The sequence below is a fragment of the Pteronotus mesoamericanus genome, unplaced genomic scaffold (genome assembly GCF_021234165.1).
Source record: "Pteronotus mesoamericanus isolate MK-2021 breed Mesoamerican mustached bat unplaced genomic scaffold, CSHL_Meso_final contig_90, whole genome shotgun sequence".
Classification (NCBI taxonomy): domain Eukaryota; kingdom Metazoa; phylum Chordata; class Mammalia; order Chiroptera; family Mormoopidae; genus Pteronotus; species Pteronotus mesoamericanus.
This window is the reverse complement of record NW_026555277.1, coordinates 17,755,524-17,774,804: the sequence shown is the minus strand read 5'-3', so window position 1 is coordinate 17,774,804 and position 19,281 is coordinate 17,755,524. Positions and strand designations below refer to the sequence as shown.

The 19,281-nt window shown below is 39.9% G+C and overlaps 1 protein-coding gene and 1 pseudogene across 1 annotated transcript in view; both read left to right on the top strand.

Moving 5' to 3' along the window:
- Positions 1-19,281, top strand: part of EEF1B2 (eukaryotic translation elongation factor 1 beta 2) — a 213,870-nt gene that overhangs the window by 163,731 nt on the left and 30,858 nt on the right. The window lies entirely within an intron of this gene.
- LOC129080599 (striatin-4-like) overlaps positions 6,183-19,281 on the top strand; it is a 34,484-nt pseudogene continuing 21,385 nt past the window's right edge.

The window sequence follows — 19,281 nt, the reverse complement described above, 5'->3', positions numbered from 1 at the left end:
GTTCTGGTTGAATGTGTATCTCTTCCTTATGTGCCAAATCTTTGGTTTGAATCCCAGCTTCCTTCCTTCCTCTGCTGGTTTCCTGTGGACTATTCTTCATTTCACTTAGTGTAACCATCATTTCTTCCTTTATTTTTTTGTCATACTCAAGGAGTTCTCTGAGCATCCTGATAACCAGTGTTATGAACTCTGCGTCTGATAGGTTGGTTATTTCCATTTCGCTTAGTTCTTTTTCTGGAGTTTTGTTCTCTTTCATTTGGGCCATATTTCTTTGTCTCCTCAATTTGGCAGCCTCTCTGTGTTTGTTTCTGTGTATTAAGTAGAGCTACTTTCATTCCCTGTCTTAGTAGCATGGCCTATGTTGAAAAGACACCTGTAAATTGTGTGGGATAGAAACTTAGGTAATTGCCAGGGTGGGGATTACCTACTTCACCACCTTGTAGCCATGTGGGGAGGGCTCTAAGAGGGGACAGTGAACTGTCTTCTGGCAGTTCACCCACTGCTTGCCCCATTTCCAGTCACTTCACTCCTTTCCCAAGTGTGACTGGCACCCATCTAGCTGGTGGCCTGGTGGTGAATCCCAGAATGGGTGGGTTTGTGTATAATTCTAAGACTGTGGTGGCCCTTTAAGCAGCAAAAATCCAGCAGTTTTTTCTGCTGCCCCAACCTCTGCTGGTTTTTACCATCAGAAGTAACAGGAATCTATCTTCCTGGTGCTGGAATCCTACACTGTGTGGTCTGGCTTGGGGTTGGGATTGCTTGCTCTGATGGTATCTCTCTTATCCTTTCTGCCACAGCCATCTATCCGAGCCACACCGCCTCTCTGCCTGTCCCATGATTCCGCCCTTCCTATGCACTTGAGTAAATGTGTCTTCTTTAAATTCTTGATTGTCAGACTTCCATACAGACCAATTTTCTGATGGTTCTGGGTGTTACTGGTTTTGAGATCTGGTTGTAATTCTTTCTACAATTGTGGAAGGAGGAGAAGTGTGTGTACCTATGCCTCCATCTTGACCGGAAGTCTAATATGCCATTTTTGAAACTGGAACCTATGTTTATTCATTTTTGAGGTATGTAAGTATTTGCTAAATATGTTTGATCTACAGAAGTTTCCTTTCATTTATCTCCCTTCACTCATCAGTCACCTATGTATATTGTGTGATTTAAGAAATACTGAAAAGTTCATTTGCCCCCAAATTTTTGATATTCCAGTTTGACATGGTACCTGATGTTACTCTCACTTTACCCATTCAAACCTTTCACATCTTCTTCCTCAAAGCTTCCTTAGTACATTGCACATTTAAACAGATGGTGGTTGTCTCTGCCTTTGGTATGACCTCCATCAACCTTGAAGTAGAAATTAGTTATTCTTCACATTTCCCCAAGAAATATCTACTCCATAAAGATAAGGGATTTTATTTAAGGTTTCATAAGGTAGATTGAGGAATCAAAAAAGGTAGATTCACAGGCTTTGAGAAGAAGCCTCTGACTAGCTTCTGATATCTGATCAGGGATGTAAAAATTGTGAGGCATACTTTCTCATAAAACATCCAATATATCAGACTATGATTTTCTTGAGATAATTTAAATGGGTTTTTTTGGCTGGATTTTATTTTTATTGGATAAGTCAGTCATTGGATCTTAATCTTTTTTTTTCAATTATGGTTTATATTCAATATTATTTTATATTAGTTTCAGGTGTACATCATAGTGATTAGACAGTCATATACTTTACAAAATGTTCCCCTGATATTTCTAAATGGGTTTTAAGATGTACAACTATGAAATCTTAAATGAAAATATTGTTTCATCTCCCCACCCCCCACATCCACATCAGGCTTACCTCTATCATGTTTCTGAACACTTTAGAATTCTCATTGTTTGGAAATAAAGTCAGTCAAAGAGTCTCACTTTTCCATCACAGAATGCTTGTAGAAAGTTCAGAATGTTTCAGTGGGAGTGGAAGAATGAGGAATTACTTAGTAGAGAGTGATAATCAAAGAAGTTAGATTACAATGACAAAACTTTTAATGACTACCTCTCCATCCCAAGGATTTTTATATATTATTAACTTTTCAGAATGTTCCTGGATTCTTTAAAAAATATATCATTTTTTTTGCTGCCATTTGCTGTGGCAGAGCAGAGAGCTGGCACCAGCTCTCCAGGAGCAGCAAGAAAGTCATAATGATGTCTAATGGGAAAACCACCAGAGACTCTGCCTTGTCTATGGAGAAGACGGAGGGCACCTGTGAACCCTGTCCATCTGATTGAGATGAGACACCCAGGGGTTTCCTCCACTGGCCCAGAGTACCCAGAATGTCCCAGAGTATTGAGAAGGGATAAGATTTCCTAATGAGAAGAAAGCCAGCAATACTAATCTTGATGGTGAGAGTAGCTAACACACTGTGCTTATTGGGTGCAATCACAGTTCTAAGGGCTTCACGTATATACTAACTTATCCCCACTACCAGCCTCTCTTCCTCTCAACCCCGCAAAGGCACTATTGGCCACTGCCAGCTTCTCCAGCCTGGAAGGGTGTGAGGTTTGTGTGGGGGAGTGGAACTCTCTCTCGGGGAGCAACCCTCTAAATCTAGTCTTTCTGCTCAATGTTGAAAATTGCTAAGAAAACTATTGCTCAATTATTCTCTTTTTGTTCTAAATTAGGGAGTGATTTTCATTTGGGAATAGCACTTCTGGGTCCCAGCGGGAGGCAACTAGGATAATAGAGAAGTGCTGGGCAGTTACAGCTTGCTTGACACATGGTTTATGCATCAGTGGTTTTCCACAAGAACAACAAGGTTAGACAAGGTCCATAAAAAAAAAAAAAGGAAGCAGGCTAATTATGCTTCTAGAACTGTAGGTAGAATTTTCAACAGTAGCTGACCCTTTCTGCTTCTATTCCTATTTTGGGAAAAACTTTTTTTTTTTAAAGTGAAGTTTTCCCCACAAGCTCCTGGGCAATTATTCACTGTTATCTGATAAAGTGTAACCTTTAGTATATTTGGCAAGAAAAGCAATTTTTGTATTTCACAATTTTGACACTATATTGGTCATAGCCTTCTTGCTATTTGATTGTCAAAAAAATGGTAACACACACACACACACACACACACAAAACCCTGTATTTTTCAATGTAATAAATGCTCGAGTTGGTTTTAGAGGAAATAGTTAAAGTCTGTGGAAAATTAGCTGAAGAAGTCATTTGTGTTCTTGAAGGTATCCAGCACTCCGGTGCTTTTGGTGTATCCTGAAACAAGACCGAACATTTCAAGGGCATAGAGTAGATTCTGTAGCAGTGGGGGCAAAGTACACATGAGGGAGACAGTTGTAAAAATAATCATTTCCAATTTTTACAAAAAGCATCCCATGTACAAGAATCAATAGAGACAGCCCTGGCCAGTTAGTTGGAGCATTGTTCTGATACAGCAAGGTGGTGGGTTTGATCTCTGGTCAGGGCACACATAAGAACTGATCAAAGAATACATGCAGTAAGTGGGGGAACAACTCACTGTTTCTCTCCCTTTTTAAAAATAAATATATAAAAATTAAAAAAGGGAATCAATATAGGCAGATACATAACAGATGGATACATACCGTAATATCTAAGGTTTATACTGAAGAAGTGTTGCTGCATGTTTTCCTCCACAGACATCTTTAGTCTGTAAAAAAAAAAATCCTTAAGCAAATTTTCATAGACATGAATGATAAACAAAACTAGGCAAAATGACAGAAAATAAGCATTCTTTTTTGGAGGATCATTATCATTTAAAAAAATATTTTACTTTTTTTTTTTTTAAAGAAAGGGGGAGGGAGGAAGAGATGGACAGAAACACTGATGTGAGTGAAACATCGACCTGTTGCCTCTCTCCAGCTGGGGACCAAACCCACAACCCAAGCATGTGCCCTGGCTGGGAATCGAACATGTGGCCTTTTGCTTTGTGGGTCAACACCCAACCAATTGAGTCATACCAGTCAGGGCTGATTATTATCATTTTGATGATGTTTATTTATCCTTTTTGGTTGAAATTGTTGTTATAGAGGTAATATATCTAAGATTCAGGGTTTGGATCAGTATACTTCGTGTATTTGAATTTAAAAAGCAACTTTTAATGACTTTCAATAGAGAAATAAGTTCTGGTTAGTTGTAAACCAACTATTTAAAGTGATTGATAAAAATTACATTTCTTACTCAAGTGAAAGGGGACTCTAGTGCTTTAACTACTCTTTTTAGGCTCTAAAATGGTCTTGAGGGAAACTTATCCCTAGGTTGTATGGACTATCAAAAACACATTAAAGCTCTTTAGAATGCTGTCAATTAGAAGCAGGAGAGTGAGCATAGCTTATTTTCACAATCAGAAACAAAGTAAAGAAATTGTTTTTTTTAAAAGCTTGACTCTAACATATAGCTGAGCATTTGCAAGCTCCTTGCTACCCTAGTATCCACCTACAGCACAGGGCCGCTTAATGTAACTTCATGAGGACAGAAAACATCCTGGAGTCCTTGGGTGCTTCAGTCATCTCCACCCGATTATAGCAGACACTACGTGATGTCTCGCTCAACCATGGTAGAGAGGGAGACTGGCTCCAGGTTCCCTTCCACTGTGTGATTTATTTACGGTGAGTTTAAGGCCAGTCGGGGCCTTGCTTCCTGCCTGGTTGTCAGCGGTGAGATCGTGTAATGAGGCCCCCTCTCCAGGGTGTACCCGGCCCCGACCAGTTTCACCTGCATTGACAAAATCCTCCCTCACCAGGCCCAGCTATGAAGCCAACTCACTTTTCTAAACTGCGGATTTGGTCATGTCGCTTCCTCGTCCCAAAACCACTCACATCCCGTCTCCTGGTGAAGGCGCCAGTTTGCACGTGTCCTTTGAAAAGTGTTTGCCAATATTTATCAAGAATTTAAAAAACATCTGTCCCCAGCAAATAGGACTAAGCAAGGTGCTTTATATACAGAGATGTTTAATGAAGCATTATTTAGCATAATAAAGAACTGGAAACAAACTTAATGTACATACACATAGGGGAATAGTTAAGAAGACCCTGGTACACCCAGTGAATATTTTTTAGCAACTAAAATACTTAATTACACTATTTTATAGTATGAGAAGTGCTTATGCAATAATGTTCAGTAAGCATATTAAAATACAGAACTATATTAAATATCCCATAACATAAAATACACAAATTTCTTTTCCTCTTCCCATCTCCACCACGGCACACTGAGGTGAGGTAGGGAAGTGGGCTCCAAGGAGAATAACAAACCTCCTATTGCCGTCCACCATGGACAAAAGTTAGTTTTGAAAATGCCCTGCCTAAGAAAGTGATTTAGTAGGAAAGAGGGATTTCCAGGGCTTTGCTAATTCTTTGTGGAACCAGGACGTGGCCCTCAGAGACAGGTGGCTCTGATGCTGGACAAATGCACAGACATGGTCCAGTTAGCACCAGCAGGCCTCGCAGAAGGGTTTGCAAGCAGGGGTATGAGAACTAGTTGTGGGGTACTGAGGTTGGCATTGCTTTACGTAATAAGGACAAAATGTTACCTTCGATTTATGTGGGGACCATGTTAATTTGCACTTAGGAAAGTATTTCTCTGAACCCTTGGTATGAGCTGAGGCTGTTCACTGTCAGGAGCTTTCTGTGTGTATGTGCATTTGATCCAGGGGTTACCTGCTGGATCTACCAGGAGGGAAAAAGAGGCATATGAGGCATATTTTTACCTCACAAGGGTAGATAGATCCCTTTCCATCTTTCATGGAACGGTGCTCTAGACTGAAGAACAGCCTTAGGGAAATGCCCCGTGAGGGTGTGTCCTAGGGACCGCCTGAGGGAGGGAGGAGATAGAAGGCAGGATTCTGGCTCTGCACTCAGAATCCTATGGTGGTGATGGCTCTTTTTATGGAATGTCAGAGCCGTCACATCCAGTGCATGGTTTGCATTTTTTTTTCTTTTGCTCTGCAATTCCCTTTCATTACCTCCAATCTTCCAGAAAGCCCATTTTTCCCTTCCAGCCTGTGCAGTACTGTCAAGGGGAGACTAAGGGGCCGGTCAGTAAGGGCACTATGGGGCCCTTTGCTCCTCACGCCTCCCCTGAGGCAGGAAGACCAGCCCTGGGAAGGGCAGGAGGCCTGAGTGCCAGGCACTGGGGGGCAGAGGAGTGAGCCACGCCAAGTGCAGAGCTGGTGATGAATGAGCAGCGGTCCTCCGCGGCGGGAGGACTGACAAATGGGTGGCTCCCAGGGGCGCCCGATCATGAGCTTCTTCTCCAAATAGATTCCACAGAGGCTCCACCTCCGGTTGCTCACAGGGACCCCCTGGAAGCTCGTAAGTGCTGCTGATACCTGGATAACAATTGAATCAGGGTCCCTGGGGATGGGGTCTGACATCAGTGTTTTGTAAGCGTCTCCCAGATGATGCCGATGGGCAGCCAGCCTGAAACCACTGCCTTAGAGACTGTTATGGGAAGTGGGAGAAACTGCCCTTGGGCAGTAAACATAGCATATAAATCTCAACAGAAACATCACAAAAAATTTCTTCATATTAAAAAAGTCTGGAAGGCAACACAGTCAGTTCTTGTAATGGCAGTTATGTTCCATAAAGCCTGGGAACCACTGAATTAGCTAACACTGATTCACTGCTCCTGGGGGAAATAGGTACTATATATACATGTATGTCGCATAGATTATAATCTTTAATCCTAAAAACACGTCATCCTGGTAGATTCTATCTTTTCTTTATTTTACAAAAAGGAAGAAAGGAGGTTCAGCAGTGTTAAGTGATTTGCTGAGGCTACCCCAACAACAGGGCCAGGCTTGATTTTGGAACCCTGTCCAGCTTACCGCCAGCTGGTACTTGGTGCACTGCACGGCACTGCCCCCTACTGACTCCATCCGCTGGCCGCCCGTGGTGAGAGCTGAACCGGGAAAACTGGACACAAGCGCAGGGCTGCGGGCCACGCAAACTTTTCCACTGCCACGTGCATGTCCACAAGTATTAATTCTGGAGTTACAAAGAAATTTTAGGTAGTAGGTGGATTTGTAGGTATGGAATCCACTAATAATGAAGATCAACTGTATATAATTGGCAGTAGTTGTATTTGGATAGAATTAAATGACCTATTCTTTCCTTTTTCTCTATTCTTCTAAAATCCCTTTAATAAGTATGTTACTTTTATAAGGAAAAAATGTGAAAAACAAACTAAAAATTGTTTCCATGGCACCCCTCTGTCTATAGCCCTATTTCTTCTCAAAGTATGGCCTTGACATATTTACATCAGAATCAGTTTAAGTAATAATTGAAAAAATATGTTCCTGTTTTGCCCCTTCCAAAACTACTTAAAAAAAGAACCTTTAAGGATCCCAAAAATGTGCAATTGACAAATTTCCAAGGATTGTTCTTATGCACGCTAGGAGCATAAAAATGTTTAAAAAATATTTGCTCTTGCAGTCTCCAAAGAATTAGGATGAAATAAAGGTATTTCAGATAAAGTGGCTGAAAGAGCTTACTACTCCTAAGCCATTGCTGAAAAAACTACCGAAGGATATGCTTTACTGTAAGAAAGGAATTAAACTGAGAAGATACGACTGGTATACAAGATGCAGTAGTGAGCAAAACAATTAGTAAGCATATGGTAAATCTGCTTATTAATTGCCTATAGTAAACAAAACAAAGGGAAAGGAAATTAAAATAAAGTCAAATTAAATTAACATAAAGGACAACGCTAGCATGGAGAGCAAGGATATGTGATTAGTGTTAAAGCATTCTGAAATCGTTGTAGAGTTTGGGAGAAGAAAGGAGATTGTGGTTAAACTTTCAGGGGGAGATCATAAGCATGACTTAAGGATAGCTACTAAGTGGATAAAAATATAAAGTATAATTTTGAAATTAGTAAGAAAAAGGGAATTAAACATGAAGTAACCATGAAAGAAAGGAAAAAAGAAGAAACAAGGGAACACAGGAGGAAAAAAATCGCTCAAGCAAAGAGAATTTGGGGGTAATAGAAGTGGAAAAGAGGCTCCATTGTCACATCTCAAATTTGAATTTACTCTACTCACATGCTAATAACTTAGTCTGTTATGGTTTCATGGATGTTGGCAGGAGACACGAGATTCCTATGTAAGATACAAAGGACTATAATACTCACAGTCTGGTAAGTAGCATATGTATCAGTCAGCCTATTTGTATCAGTTTCCTTGTTTTCTAAAACCCATGACAGTGACACAGAGAGCTGAGATGGACATTTGAACCTGCAGTGAGTTGTGTTACAGGAGGGGAACACTAGCTTGGGAACTTGCTGTTTCATAGCAAGCAAAAAGCAAGCCTGCTCTTTGTCCCAGTGAGAGAGAAATTGCTTCTTTTCCAAAAGTTGCTTCCTGCAGACATAATGCTAAGAAATAGTCTTGGGAAATATCAGTCAGGTCCTCGCATTCTTGGCACACCCAGCACGATATGTAGGAGCACAGGTGGTCTATAGAGGAGTATCTCTCAACCCACTTAAGTGAGAGTCTGTGAGTGCATTGTTTTGGGGAGGAGGAGAGGGAGTAGGGAAGGAGTAGGGAGAAGAAATTTAAAGCCCCATCGCTAAGGACCTTGTATGGCCATTAGGGATGTTACAACAAAATTACCATAGACTGGGTGGCTGAAACATTTGTTTCTCAGCCTGAAGGCTGGGGAGTCCAAGATCAAGGTGCCAGCAGGATTTATATAGCATCTTAATAAAGAACAATACATTTTTAGAGAAGGGGCAAGACAAAAGAAAAGGATATTGAGCTTCCAGGAGGTAGCAAATTGTGAAAATGTAAATATGTGGGGAAACTAATAGAACATAAAGGTGGTTTCAACAAGGTTTGTTATGTAGGGTTCTCTGGTGCTGTCTCTGGGCTGAGAAGAATCTAGAGTTGTCTCCAATGATTAAGAATCACCTTGCCCTTCATGGTAGAGAGATGGAGGGTAAAGAGTCTTTCTTGTGTCTGTTTCTTTTCAATTGTTTTCAGTTCAAAATAATCCTTGTGCTGGAGTGGTGTATTTTGGGGAATCATACTCTGAACGCCTTCAACTACTACATTCATTTACTATGTTCATTTGAAAACATACATGATAGTTGATTTACGAAGAAAGAGATAAACTATATAAATATATATTCAGTATTAATTCTAATATTTTCTTATTTTCTTCCTACATTGCACTAGATTTTTTTTTTTTATGGACCCCTGGTACATAGAACTCAATTGGAAGACCATTGGAGTTTAGCACAGATATCTTTGGAAGTGTATTCATGACATCATAATTTATTTTCTCTGATCTACTTTCCAAAAAGAAATGTTGCAGCGAACATTCTTGGACAGATATCCTTGTTTAATTATTTGACTGTTTGTAGTGGTAATGTTGAGTCAAATGATATGTGCATTTTACATTTTGGCAAATGCTTTCAAACTGCCCTATAAAAAAAGCTGCACCAATTCCCATTCAAATGACAGTCTATAAATATCTCTTTTTCCAAACTTTCTGCAAAACTAGGTATCAAATTTAATCCAATCTAATAGGTGAGAAATAATATATTGTAGTATCAAATAGCATTTCTTAATTATGATTAAGTTCAAACATTTAAAATTAGATTTAAGTCTCTGAATTGCTTAAATCCAATCTATATCCCATGTCAATTTTTCCTGTTTTGAGGGGGACATATATCTTAAAGTTCTGGGTAAATTAAGAAAATTAGCCATTTGTCATATATGCTATGAATATTTTCTTGGGTTGCCCCTTGTTGAATTGTTTGTGGCTATGTAGAAATATACTTAGAATGTATATCCTGAAATGTATATATTTAAAATATAAAAATATACAAAAATATATTGATATATAATTATATATTTACATATAATTTAAATATATACTTATATATTTAAAAAGTAGTCAAATTATATGGAGTGGAGAAAGCTAAGATGGTGGTCTAGGTGAACATGGCTCTCCTCCTCTCACAACCACATCAAAATTGTAACTAAACTACTGTTATTCAGAACCACCAGAAAATCAAGCTGAATGGGTGTTACAACTATGGAATTAAAGAAACCACATCAAGACTGGTAGCGGGGCAGAGACGTGGAATAGGCTGGTCCCTCATGCACATGTGGTGGATAAAAATTGGGAGGGATATCTTGGGACAGATGAGTCCCAGCTCCACAACAGGTTCCCCAGCTCAGGGTTCCAGTGACAGGAAGATAAATCTTCATAACTTTTCACTGTGAAAACCGGTGGGGATTGAGGTTGTGGAAGACAGAAACTGCTGGATTACCAAGCAGTTTGTCTTAAAGGGCCCACACAGGGATTTACTCAGACTTACTCCTTTTCAGCTCCAGCACTGGGGCAGCAGGTTGAAGGGCACCAGAGGCATATGAGAAGAAACTGAAGTGTCTGGCATCAGGTCGAGAGCAGCAGGACACCTTTTCCCATACAGAAGTGCTGGCAGAGGCTATTGTTCCTTTTCTGAGCCCTCCCCTAGCAGAGCTGAGAGGCAAGTACAATATCTGAGACTGTATCAACCTGGCTCACACTGTTTGCCCTACTCTGGTGATTCCCTGAGCTCCGCCTCACCCAGCTTTTTGGCCCACCCAAGCTGTTTTTAGTGGCTTTTCCATACAAATGGCTTGTCTTGGCTCATGCTTCAGATTTTCCTAAATCATCTTAAATAAGGAGAACCTGGCCTCAGTAAGTCCCATACCTCTTGCTAAGTTGTCCCAGGCCTGCCATTAGTAGCAGCCAGCTTTTGTCACAGCATGGACTTGCTTTGGCACCTCTAAGCATAGCGCAAGTAGCAGCCATCTGCAGATTTCTTAGGCCAGGTGGCCTCAGACGGAACACAGATAGTCATTGACCTTGGCCTGCACCTTCTGGGAAGCTCCAGAGCCTGCACGCCCAGTGGACAGCTATCAACTGTGTCAGAGCACAACTTCCCAAGCACCTCCACAGGTGATACACTCAAGGGGTGGACTCAGTGGGCACCAGAACCCTGCTGAAGTAAGTCCTGCTCTGTGGAGTGGGCTCCTGCACAGCTGATCTTCCACAGTGGTTGGAGGTTGGTGGTCAGAGGTTACAGCCAGTCTTTGCAACTGACCTGCCCGAGTAAATCCCTCCCATTGATCTGCCAACACCAATTAAGTCTCAACTACAGGAGGAAGGTGTACACAGACCACATAGTGTGCACACCTCAAGTACCCAGCTTGGGTGACAGGGGAGGCTGTGCCACTGGACCCTACAGGGCGCCTACTAGATTAGGCCACTTTACCAAGTCTGGGAGACATAGCAGCTCTACCTAATACATAGAAACAAACACAGGGAAGCTGCGAAAATGAGGAGACAAACAAACATGGTGCAAATGAAAGAATAGGAAAAGAAATAAACAGAATGGATTCAAGCAATCTACAGATGCGGAGTTCAAAACACTGGTTATTAGGATGTTCAGTGAACTTATGGGAAGAGCAGATGAACTCAGAGAGAACTTCAACAGCATAAAAAAGGACATGGAAACCATAAAAAAGAACCAGTCATAAATGAAGGATACACGAACTGAAATGAAGAACAATTTACAGGGAATCAAAAGTAGAGTGGATGAAGCCAAGAATCAATCAGTGATTTGAAATATAAGAAAGTGAAAAACACCCAATGAGAACAGCAAGAAGAAAAAGGAATTTAAAAAAACTGAGGATAGTGTAAGGAGCCTCTAGGACAACTTCAGGCATACCAATATTCTCATCATGGGTACGCCAGAAAGGTTAAGAGGGAGAGCAAGAAATTGGAAACTGATTCAAAAAAGTAATGACAGAAAGCTTCCCTACCTTGGTGAAGGAAATAGACATACAAGCCCAGGAAGCTCAGAGAACCCCAAACAAGATGAACCCAAAGAGGCCCATACCAAGAAACATCATAATTAAAATGCCAAAGGTTAAAGACAAAGAGAGACTCTTAAAAGCAGCAAGAAAAAAGCAGTTAGTTACCTACAAGGAAGCCCTGATAAGACTGTCATCTGATTTCTCAAAAGAAACTTTGCAGGCTAGAGGGGACTAGCAAGAAATAATCAAAGTGATGAAAAGCAAGGACTTATAGCCAAGACTACTCTACCCAGCAATGTTATCATTTAGAATGTAAGGGCAGAAAATGACAAGATAAGTTGTCAGACAAGAAAAACTAAAGGGGTTCGTCATCACCAAACCATTATTATATGAAATGTCAAAGGGACTTATTTAAGGAAAGGAAGAAAATAAAAAATATGAGCAATAAAATGGCAATAAATACATACATATTAACAATCAAATCTAAAAAACAGAATAAGCAAACAAGCAGAAACAGAAACAGAATCAAAGATACAGAGAATGTTTTGATAGTTGCCAGGTGGGAGGAGGGTTGGGGTGATGGGTGAAAAAGATGAAAGGATTAGGAAGTACAAATAAGTAGTTACAGAATAGTCATGGGGATGCAAAGTACAGCATAGGAAAGGGAGTAGTCAAAGAACATATATACACAGCCCACGGACATGGACAACAGTGTGAGGATTGCCTGAGGGACTGGATGGAGGAGGGCAAAGGGGGAAATTGGGACAACTGTAATAGCATAATCAATAAGATATAATGTAATAAAAATGAAAAATATAATAAAATCCATAACTTTTCTATAGGTACTTATACCTGGAGTAGCACGAGGAAGGTGGTAGCCTCAGCAGCCACTTCCTTGAATGCCAGATTAGGAGCTAGAATGTGGAGGGGAGATTTTAAGTTTTAGGATGTGAGAGAATTGGGATACTGAAAAGCTCAGCAAAAAGGAGGCAAGTTAGAAAACTCTTAGGGTAGGTGGGTGGCTGGGTCATATGGGAAATAGGAATAAAGGCTTTGAGAGTTCAAATCCCAGAACTAATATTTGGGGGCAGACAACAGATTTTTCTGTGCTTCAGTTTCTTCATGTAGAAATGATCAGTATTTTATCTGAGGTTTAAATGAGATAAGGTACTGGCACAGTGTCTGGCAGGGAATCAGTGCATCCCAGAGAAGAAACAGAGAGAACTTGTTTCAGGTTGTAGGAAAAATGGAAAGGCATAGACATATCAAGAGACTTGTAGAATGAAGGCAAACAAAATTTGGAGGAATGGATTGCTTCTTTCTGTAGATTAAAATCATGAGCATATTAATGAAAGTAGCAATCAAACACAGTGATGTTGTGGCATGGATGGTCAACAAAGGGACTCCAGAACTACACTTGTTCCAAATTCCACCTCTACCCTCTAACTAATCAAATAACATCTCTCTGCTTTGATTTCTTCAACTGAAAGTGTGCAATAATAATTATGCCTATCTTATGGATGAGGAAAAGAAAATGAGCTAATATAAGCAAAGTATTTGGAACACTATCCTGCACAGAATATGTACCTAAAAATATTAGCTATTATTATTACTCTTTTTTGCATTGTACCAGGTGGGGTTTTTTCTATCATCTCATTTGAGTTTCTAAGATTCTTTTCCTTTCACTATGCATCCATCAATCGCCAAGATGCTTTTCCTGATTTCACCAGGTTCTAAAATTTGGGGCTGATTTAAGTCTGGCCTTCCATGTTCTGGATCTTTCTTATTCCCTGCTAAACTAATCATATTGTATGTTATTAATAGGCATTGATAACTTCATGTTGTCCTTCTCAGATGACATTTGCATTTTAACAAGAATTTTCAAGGCCTTGCCTCAAAGGAGTGAGTAATGTGGTTATTTTAGGTATCCTGGCAGAGAAACAGTCCTTGAGCTGGGAGAGCTCTCCTAAACTCTAAATTTATATCAAGCCAGCAGCTGCCTACACTGCTCACTCAGAATGTGGTGTGGGGGATGTATTGGTGATCAGGGAGTGATTTAAATCAATTAACCAATATTTTTGTCACTTGTTATATGCCAGGGACTATATTAGGTAATGTGGGCAAGAATATAAAGATGAAATTTATAATCTAGTGGAAGGGATGAAGACGTAGAAAAATGAAAAAGAGAATTATTCTCATTGCCAAGGTCAAACTAGACCTGAGAATGTTGCCTACTGATCAATATACGAGGTCTTCAGGGTCAGGTCAAACCAGGAGGAAGATTACCTAGAAAGTTGCTCCTAAGATCATTTTTACCATAGAATCAAAGCATGAGCTACTGCTTAGCAGTGAAGCTGCCTCCACAGTCAGAGCCACTGAAGGGGGAGATACTGCACTGAGTTATGCATCAACTGGCGAGTCTGGATGAAGCATTAACAGAGACCAAGAGCCTGGGGCAAGGACTGGGGCACAGGGCAAGTAAAGGTGTGGGAATCATGTAACCTAGTGAAGGACTTCTCTCACATCAATTCTGACATGTCTTGCTGAGGTGGGGATGGGCCTTAAAGGAACCAAACTGATATGAAGAATTAATATTTTCTTGTTTGTAAAATGAGGAAGGTTGAAACATGAGCACTGAAGTATTTCTCAGCTCTGGTGGTCTGTAAGCCAATCATTCTAGGACCAGACAAAAGGCAGTAATAGGGAGTATTCAAATAAGCTACATAGACTCATACTTCCAATCAGAGTTCTTTCATTCATTTGCTGTGAAATCATTCAATTTTCTTACTCTGTCACTTGAATGTGTTAAGAAAATGTTGATTCCTTAGTTCTCCAGAGCTGAAGTGGTCTCCTTTACGGATTCCTGCAAGGTAAGAGAAAGAAGAAAAACAAATTTAGCCCAATTTAATAATTTAAATAGTCTTTTTGATCATTGACTTTTTAGTTTTTAATCCCTGGTCAATCAGTTATCAGAACACAGATCCCCAATATTTGGTGTAGGGGGTCCTTTTTACTCATCCTGGCTCCCAAGGCTTGCTTGCAAGTACAGCTTCCTGCCATGGGGGATGGGTAGCTGTTACTGCACCAAGAGATGAAATTGACTTAAATTGACTACAATTTACTGTCCAAGTTTCCCTCTGGAAGTTGCAAACCTTTACTAGACTACAGAGTTCCAAAACTGTTACATTAGACAGATCTTGCAGTGTAATTCTTGTCTAGGTGAGGAAATTGATTCCTGGTGCGTCCTACTCTGTCGTATTCCCAGAATCCTCTACCCAGTTAAGAATTATTAAAATTTAGGATTCATAAAAGGAGATGATTGGAATCACATCACATTTGGAAGAACTGAGCCTTAAGAGTGCATCATTAATGTTTACCTGAGTTGGCAATGGCATTCTATTGTTAATGTTCATACATTTAATAAATATTTATTAACATATATTAAACATTAGCATTAGGTTTTTCTTTTGTTAGATTTTTTTTCTTATATCACCATCCTGATTAGTCTCAAATTCTCTTTCTGCTGTAAATTAAAAATAAATGGAGTAAATGGGCTGCCATAAAAGATGTTTGGTATGTGCCAATACAGCTCCTGAATCAATGGCTGAATTGGTTTGAAAAAGATTTATGGTAATTTAGGGTAGAAGATGGTATACATATTTAAGCTGCTATTTGATTCATTTACCACTTGGGAGTTCGGTGACCTGGCCAGGGCTCTGGCCATTCAGGCTGAGAGATGGAGTGGGAACTCCCACCTTAAATCTGCAGTGAATCTGCAGAGATGTAAATAAAGCTGGAAACAGTAGTGCTGTTCTGAGATTTGAGGAGTCGTAAGGTAGGCTCTGGGGACAGCCACCGCTGAAAAGAGATAGAGGCATGACTTCTGCGATCTCCCTTCTTCTGGGTAGCAGTCAGAATCTTTGACTAGGCTGGGTGTTGTGAGTATATTAAGAGTAGAATTAGGCAGTATCACCCAGTTAGTGTCTTTCAAAGCCATCTGAGCTAATACCTTCTTTTGCTCTACCTCCATGCCTTTGCTCAGTTGTACTTCGAAAGCCAAGTTGTTGCGATCAGGCTAGCTGCAGAAAGGACAGGTGGAGCACCTGGTGTATCCTCTACTGGCTGACTTCACATTTTCTGGACTGCTGAACTATCTCCACTGGGTAATCAGAAATCCTGAAGTATTCCCATAGAGAAAGACCTTGGATATCAGTTGGCCAACTTCCAGGAAAAGCAAGACACAGGAAAGACCCCTCCCTTGACCCTGCGTATCCATAGGTAACTATAGTTAACCTAGAAAACCTGGGAGTTTGCTAGTTTTCTCCTGGAAACACAGCTGCAGTCCCTGAACCCTTGATTCTTAATATTATGCTCAGAGTGAGGCCACCTGTCCCTATATCTGTATTTTTTTTCTCAAAGAGCTGAGTGATTGCCTGGAACAGCTGTGGGTATTTGTGTTTTATTTTTATAAGCCCTAAGCAACTGAGTGAAAAGCAAAGCCAATTATGTCATTGAGTTCTTCAATATGTATGAACAAAATAGCAGAAAACTGAGTTAGCCATGGCAAATACAAGGTTTACATAGAAGAAGAAACACTGAATTTCATTCAGGAATCAGTGAACAAAAGAGGCAAAACATTTGCTTTTTTGGGGGGGAAGACTATTTTTATTTTGTTTATGTTCATTTAGATAAACTATTTTTAGACAAGATCTCTTTAAATCTTACAAATACTGATTTTACCAATACAAGATGGCAGAGAAGGCATAGTGGAAGACCTGCTACATACAAGTCTAGCAAAGAGAGGTTTTTATGTGCAGTAGCCCCAACAGATTTGTTTGTTCTTTGGGCTGTTTAAAATAACTTTACCTTTTTCTTTGAATTCTATGGAGTTTAAATATTACCATAAAGTTCAACATCCACTCAGAAAACTTAGTTGTAGCATCATAGCATTAAGTCAAGAATTTGGATAGAAAATGCCAGAGAGAGTCTTTGGCCACTGGCTATCCCCAGAGAGTCTTCAGGTCCGTGTAAATGAGAAGGCAGTCTTATTTCGTACATATAGCATCTTATTTGGAACTACAAATCTCTTGGAACCTTGGTTCCATTTTGGGTCATTAGGTGGGATTTCTAATCTTAATATGAAAACTCATAGAATTTTTCTACCTAAAATATTGTCACACATTTGGGTCATTTTTTGCTCTCTTTTTTGTCTCTTATTTTCTCTTATTTTAAGGTGAATCCCATTTTTCTCAGTTATGATTTTTTTTCTTTACTATGAAAATATTTAATTTTTGTTTTTAAAACTTTGGAAAATACAGAAAAACTGAAAATAAGAAAAATCCTATTCTGAAGGGCAAGCATTGTTAGTATCTATGAGTCCTGGTCCAGGTCTGTGTGTTTGTTTTCATAATTGAGACCATATTGTATGTATAGTTTTGTATTAAAAAAATTAAGTCACAAGCTTTCTCCACTGTTTTTAAAAAGTCTGTGAACAATTCTGATTCTCTTTTACTTCTCCTTCTCTTTCCTTCCATTCTCTTCTTTAAAAGTATCTGTTGTTACTCTTTTTCTTCTTTCTTACTTTTCAAAATGCCATTAAGGAGAAGTTTGCTTTTGGACAAGACAGAATAGGGACTAGATTTTCCCTATTGCCTGCGAGGAGATGGCAACCAACGAGGCCACAGCAGATAAAGCTCACGGGGGAAATGGGGAGGTGCTGGTTAAAGGGTATATGTGTCCAGTTCTAAGATAAATAAGATTTGGGGATACACTATTTAGCATGGTGGTTATTGTTAATACTGTATTACATGTCTGAAAGTTGCTAAGAGAGTAGATTTTAAGTGTTCTTACCATCCACACACACAAAATTGTAATTTTGTGAGGTGATGAAGGTGTTAACTAATTCTATTGTGATAATTATTTCACAATATGTATGTGTATCAAATCATCACTGTGCATACTCTAAATTTTATATGTTACATGTCAATTATATCTCAATAAATTTGAAAAATATGTAAATAAATGAGAAAACTAGAGAAGTCTTCCTTAGAATAGAAAGCCAGCTATTAAATGTACAACTGATATTAGAAAAATCTCCATTTGGCAAAAACCAGAGTAATAATTAACATTAATGGATGTCACAACTCGTGGGTGAAAGTGAGATGAAGAATGAGATTTTACGGATTTTACGTAGTTAAATTATCTCTCTACAAAATGTTTATTGATCACAAAAGGGGAAAAGGTGAGCTTTACACTTTTAGTGACCTATTAATTTAACCATGTAAAATTAATGCTACTGGTAACAGGACTTTTTTAGAGGTGAGATGGTCACCTACCAAAGTTGGTTCCGGTGTAGAGACTGATGATTGCGCGTGCGCACACATGCACTAAGAGGACAGAAAAAGGGTTATTACTCACATTTTGGGGTTGAGTAGGGCAGGCTCACAAGTATGGCTGGAGAGAGCAAGGAGGATGACTGGTTTGGGCTTTTCTTTTGTTTAAGAGCTGGGGCCTTTGGTGATGGTCACAGGCAAGGGCCAGGGCTTGTGTTGTTTGAACCTCTCACCTGCACCAAAGGAGCGATCAGCTAGGCTTTCTTATCAGCTTGGCCAGATTGAGGGGGCGGGGCGGGGCAGGAGGAGAGAGAGGAACGACTTGAAAGTTGTCGGCAATCAAACATCAAAATGGAATCTCCTTCTTTTTTCCCATGGCCAATTGATGATGTGTTACAACCAGTAAGTGCAATGAAAAGAATATGCCTGTGATACACAAGCCCCAAACACATTACCTGGGTCTAGCATTAGAAACATCAGGTAAATCTACTGCATAGAAAAGAGTTAACATAGCAGGCCTTAGGAAAGACCTGTCCTTACAAAGCCCTGCCTGCAAGACTGGCCCCAGTTGGCATTTGGAAACTTGGATTTTGGAGTGTTCCCACCGCTCAAACTGATAAGAGTGGCTTGCTGTGCCTAAGCCGTTTGTGTCAGGAATGCGGTTTATGCTGAATACCTCCTTTTCTTCTTGGAGTCTGGATTTTCGATACCTGCTAGGCAGAAGATGCTTTCTGTGACCAACCCCCAATAAAAGCCTGAGTCTAATAAGCTTCCCTGGTAGACACTATTTTGCATGTGTTCTCACAATTCACTGTTGAAGGAGGCAAGTGTGTCCTGTGGGACTCTACTGGGAGAGGACGCCTGGAAGCTTGCACATGGTTTTCTCTGGTCTTTGTCTATTGTGCCTTTTTCCTTTGCTTTGTGTCCTTTGGCTAGAATAAATCATGTCTATAAGTATGACAATATGTTCAGCCCTATGATTTCTCCTATCAAATCATTGAACCTGGGGGTGATCTTGGGGCCCCCAGACACATCCACAAAGATAGGCAGTCTATAAAATGATTGCTCTATAATCTTAACAAAAATGTCAGTGATGGAAATAAAAAAAGTCAGACCAATGGGGAATG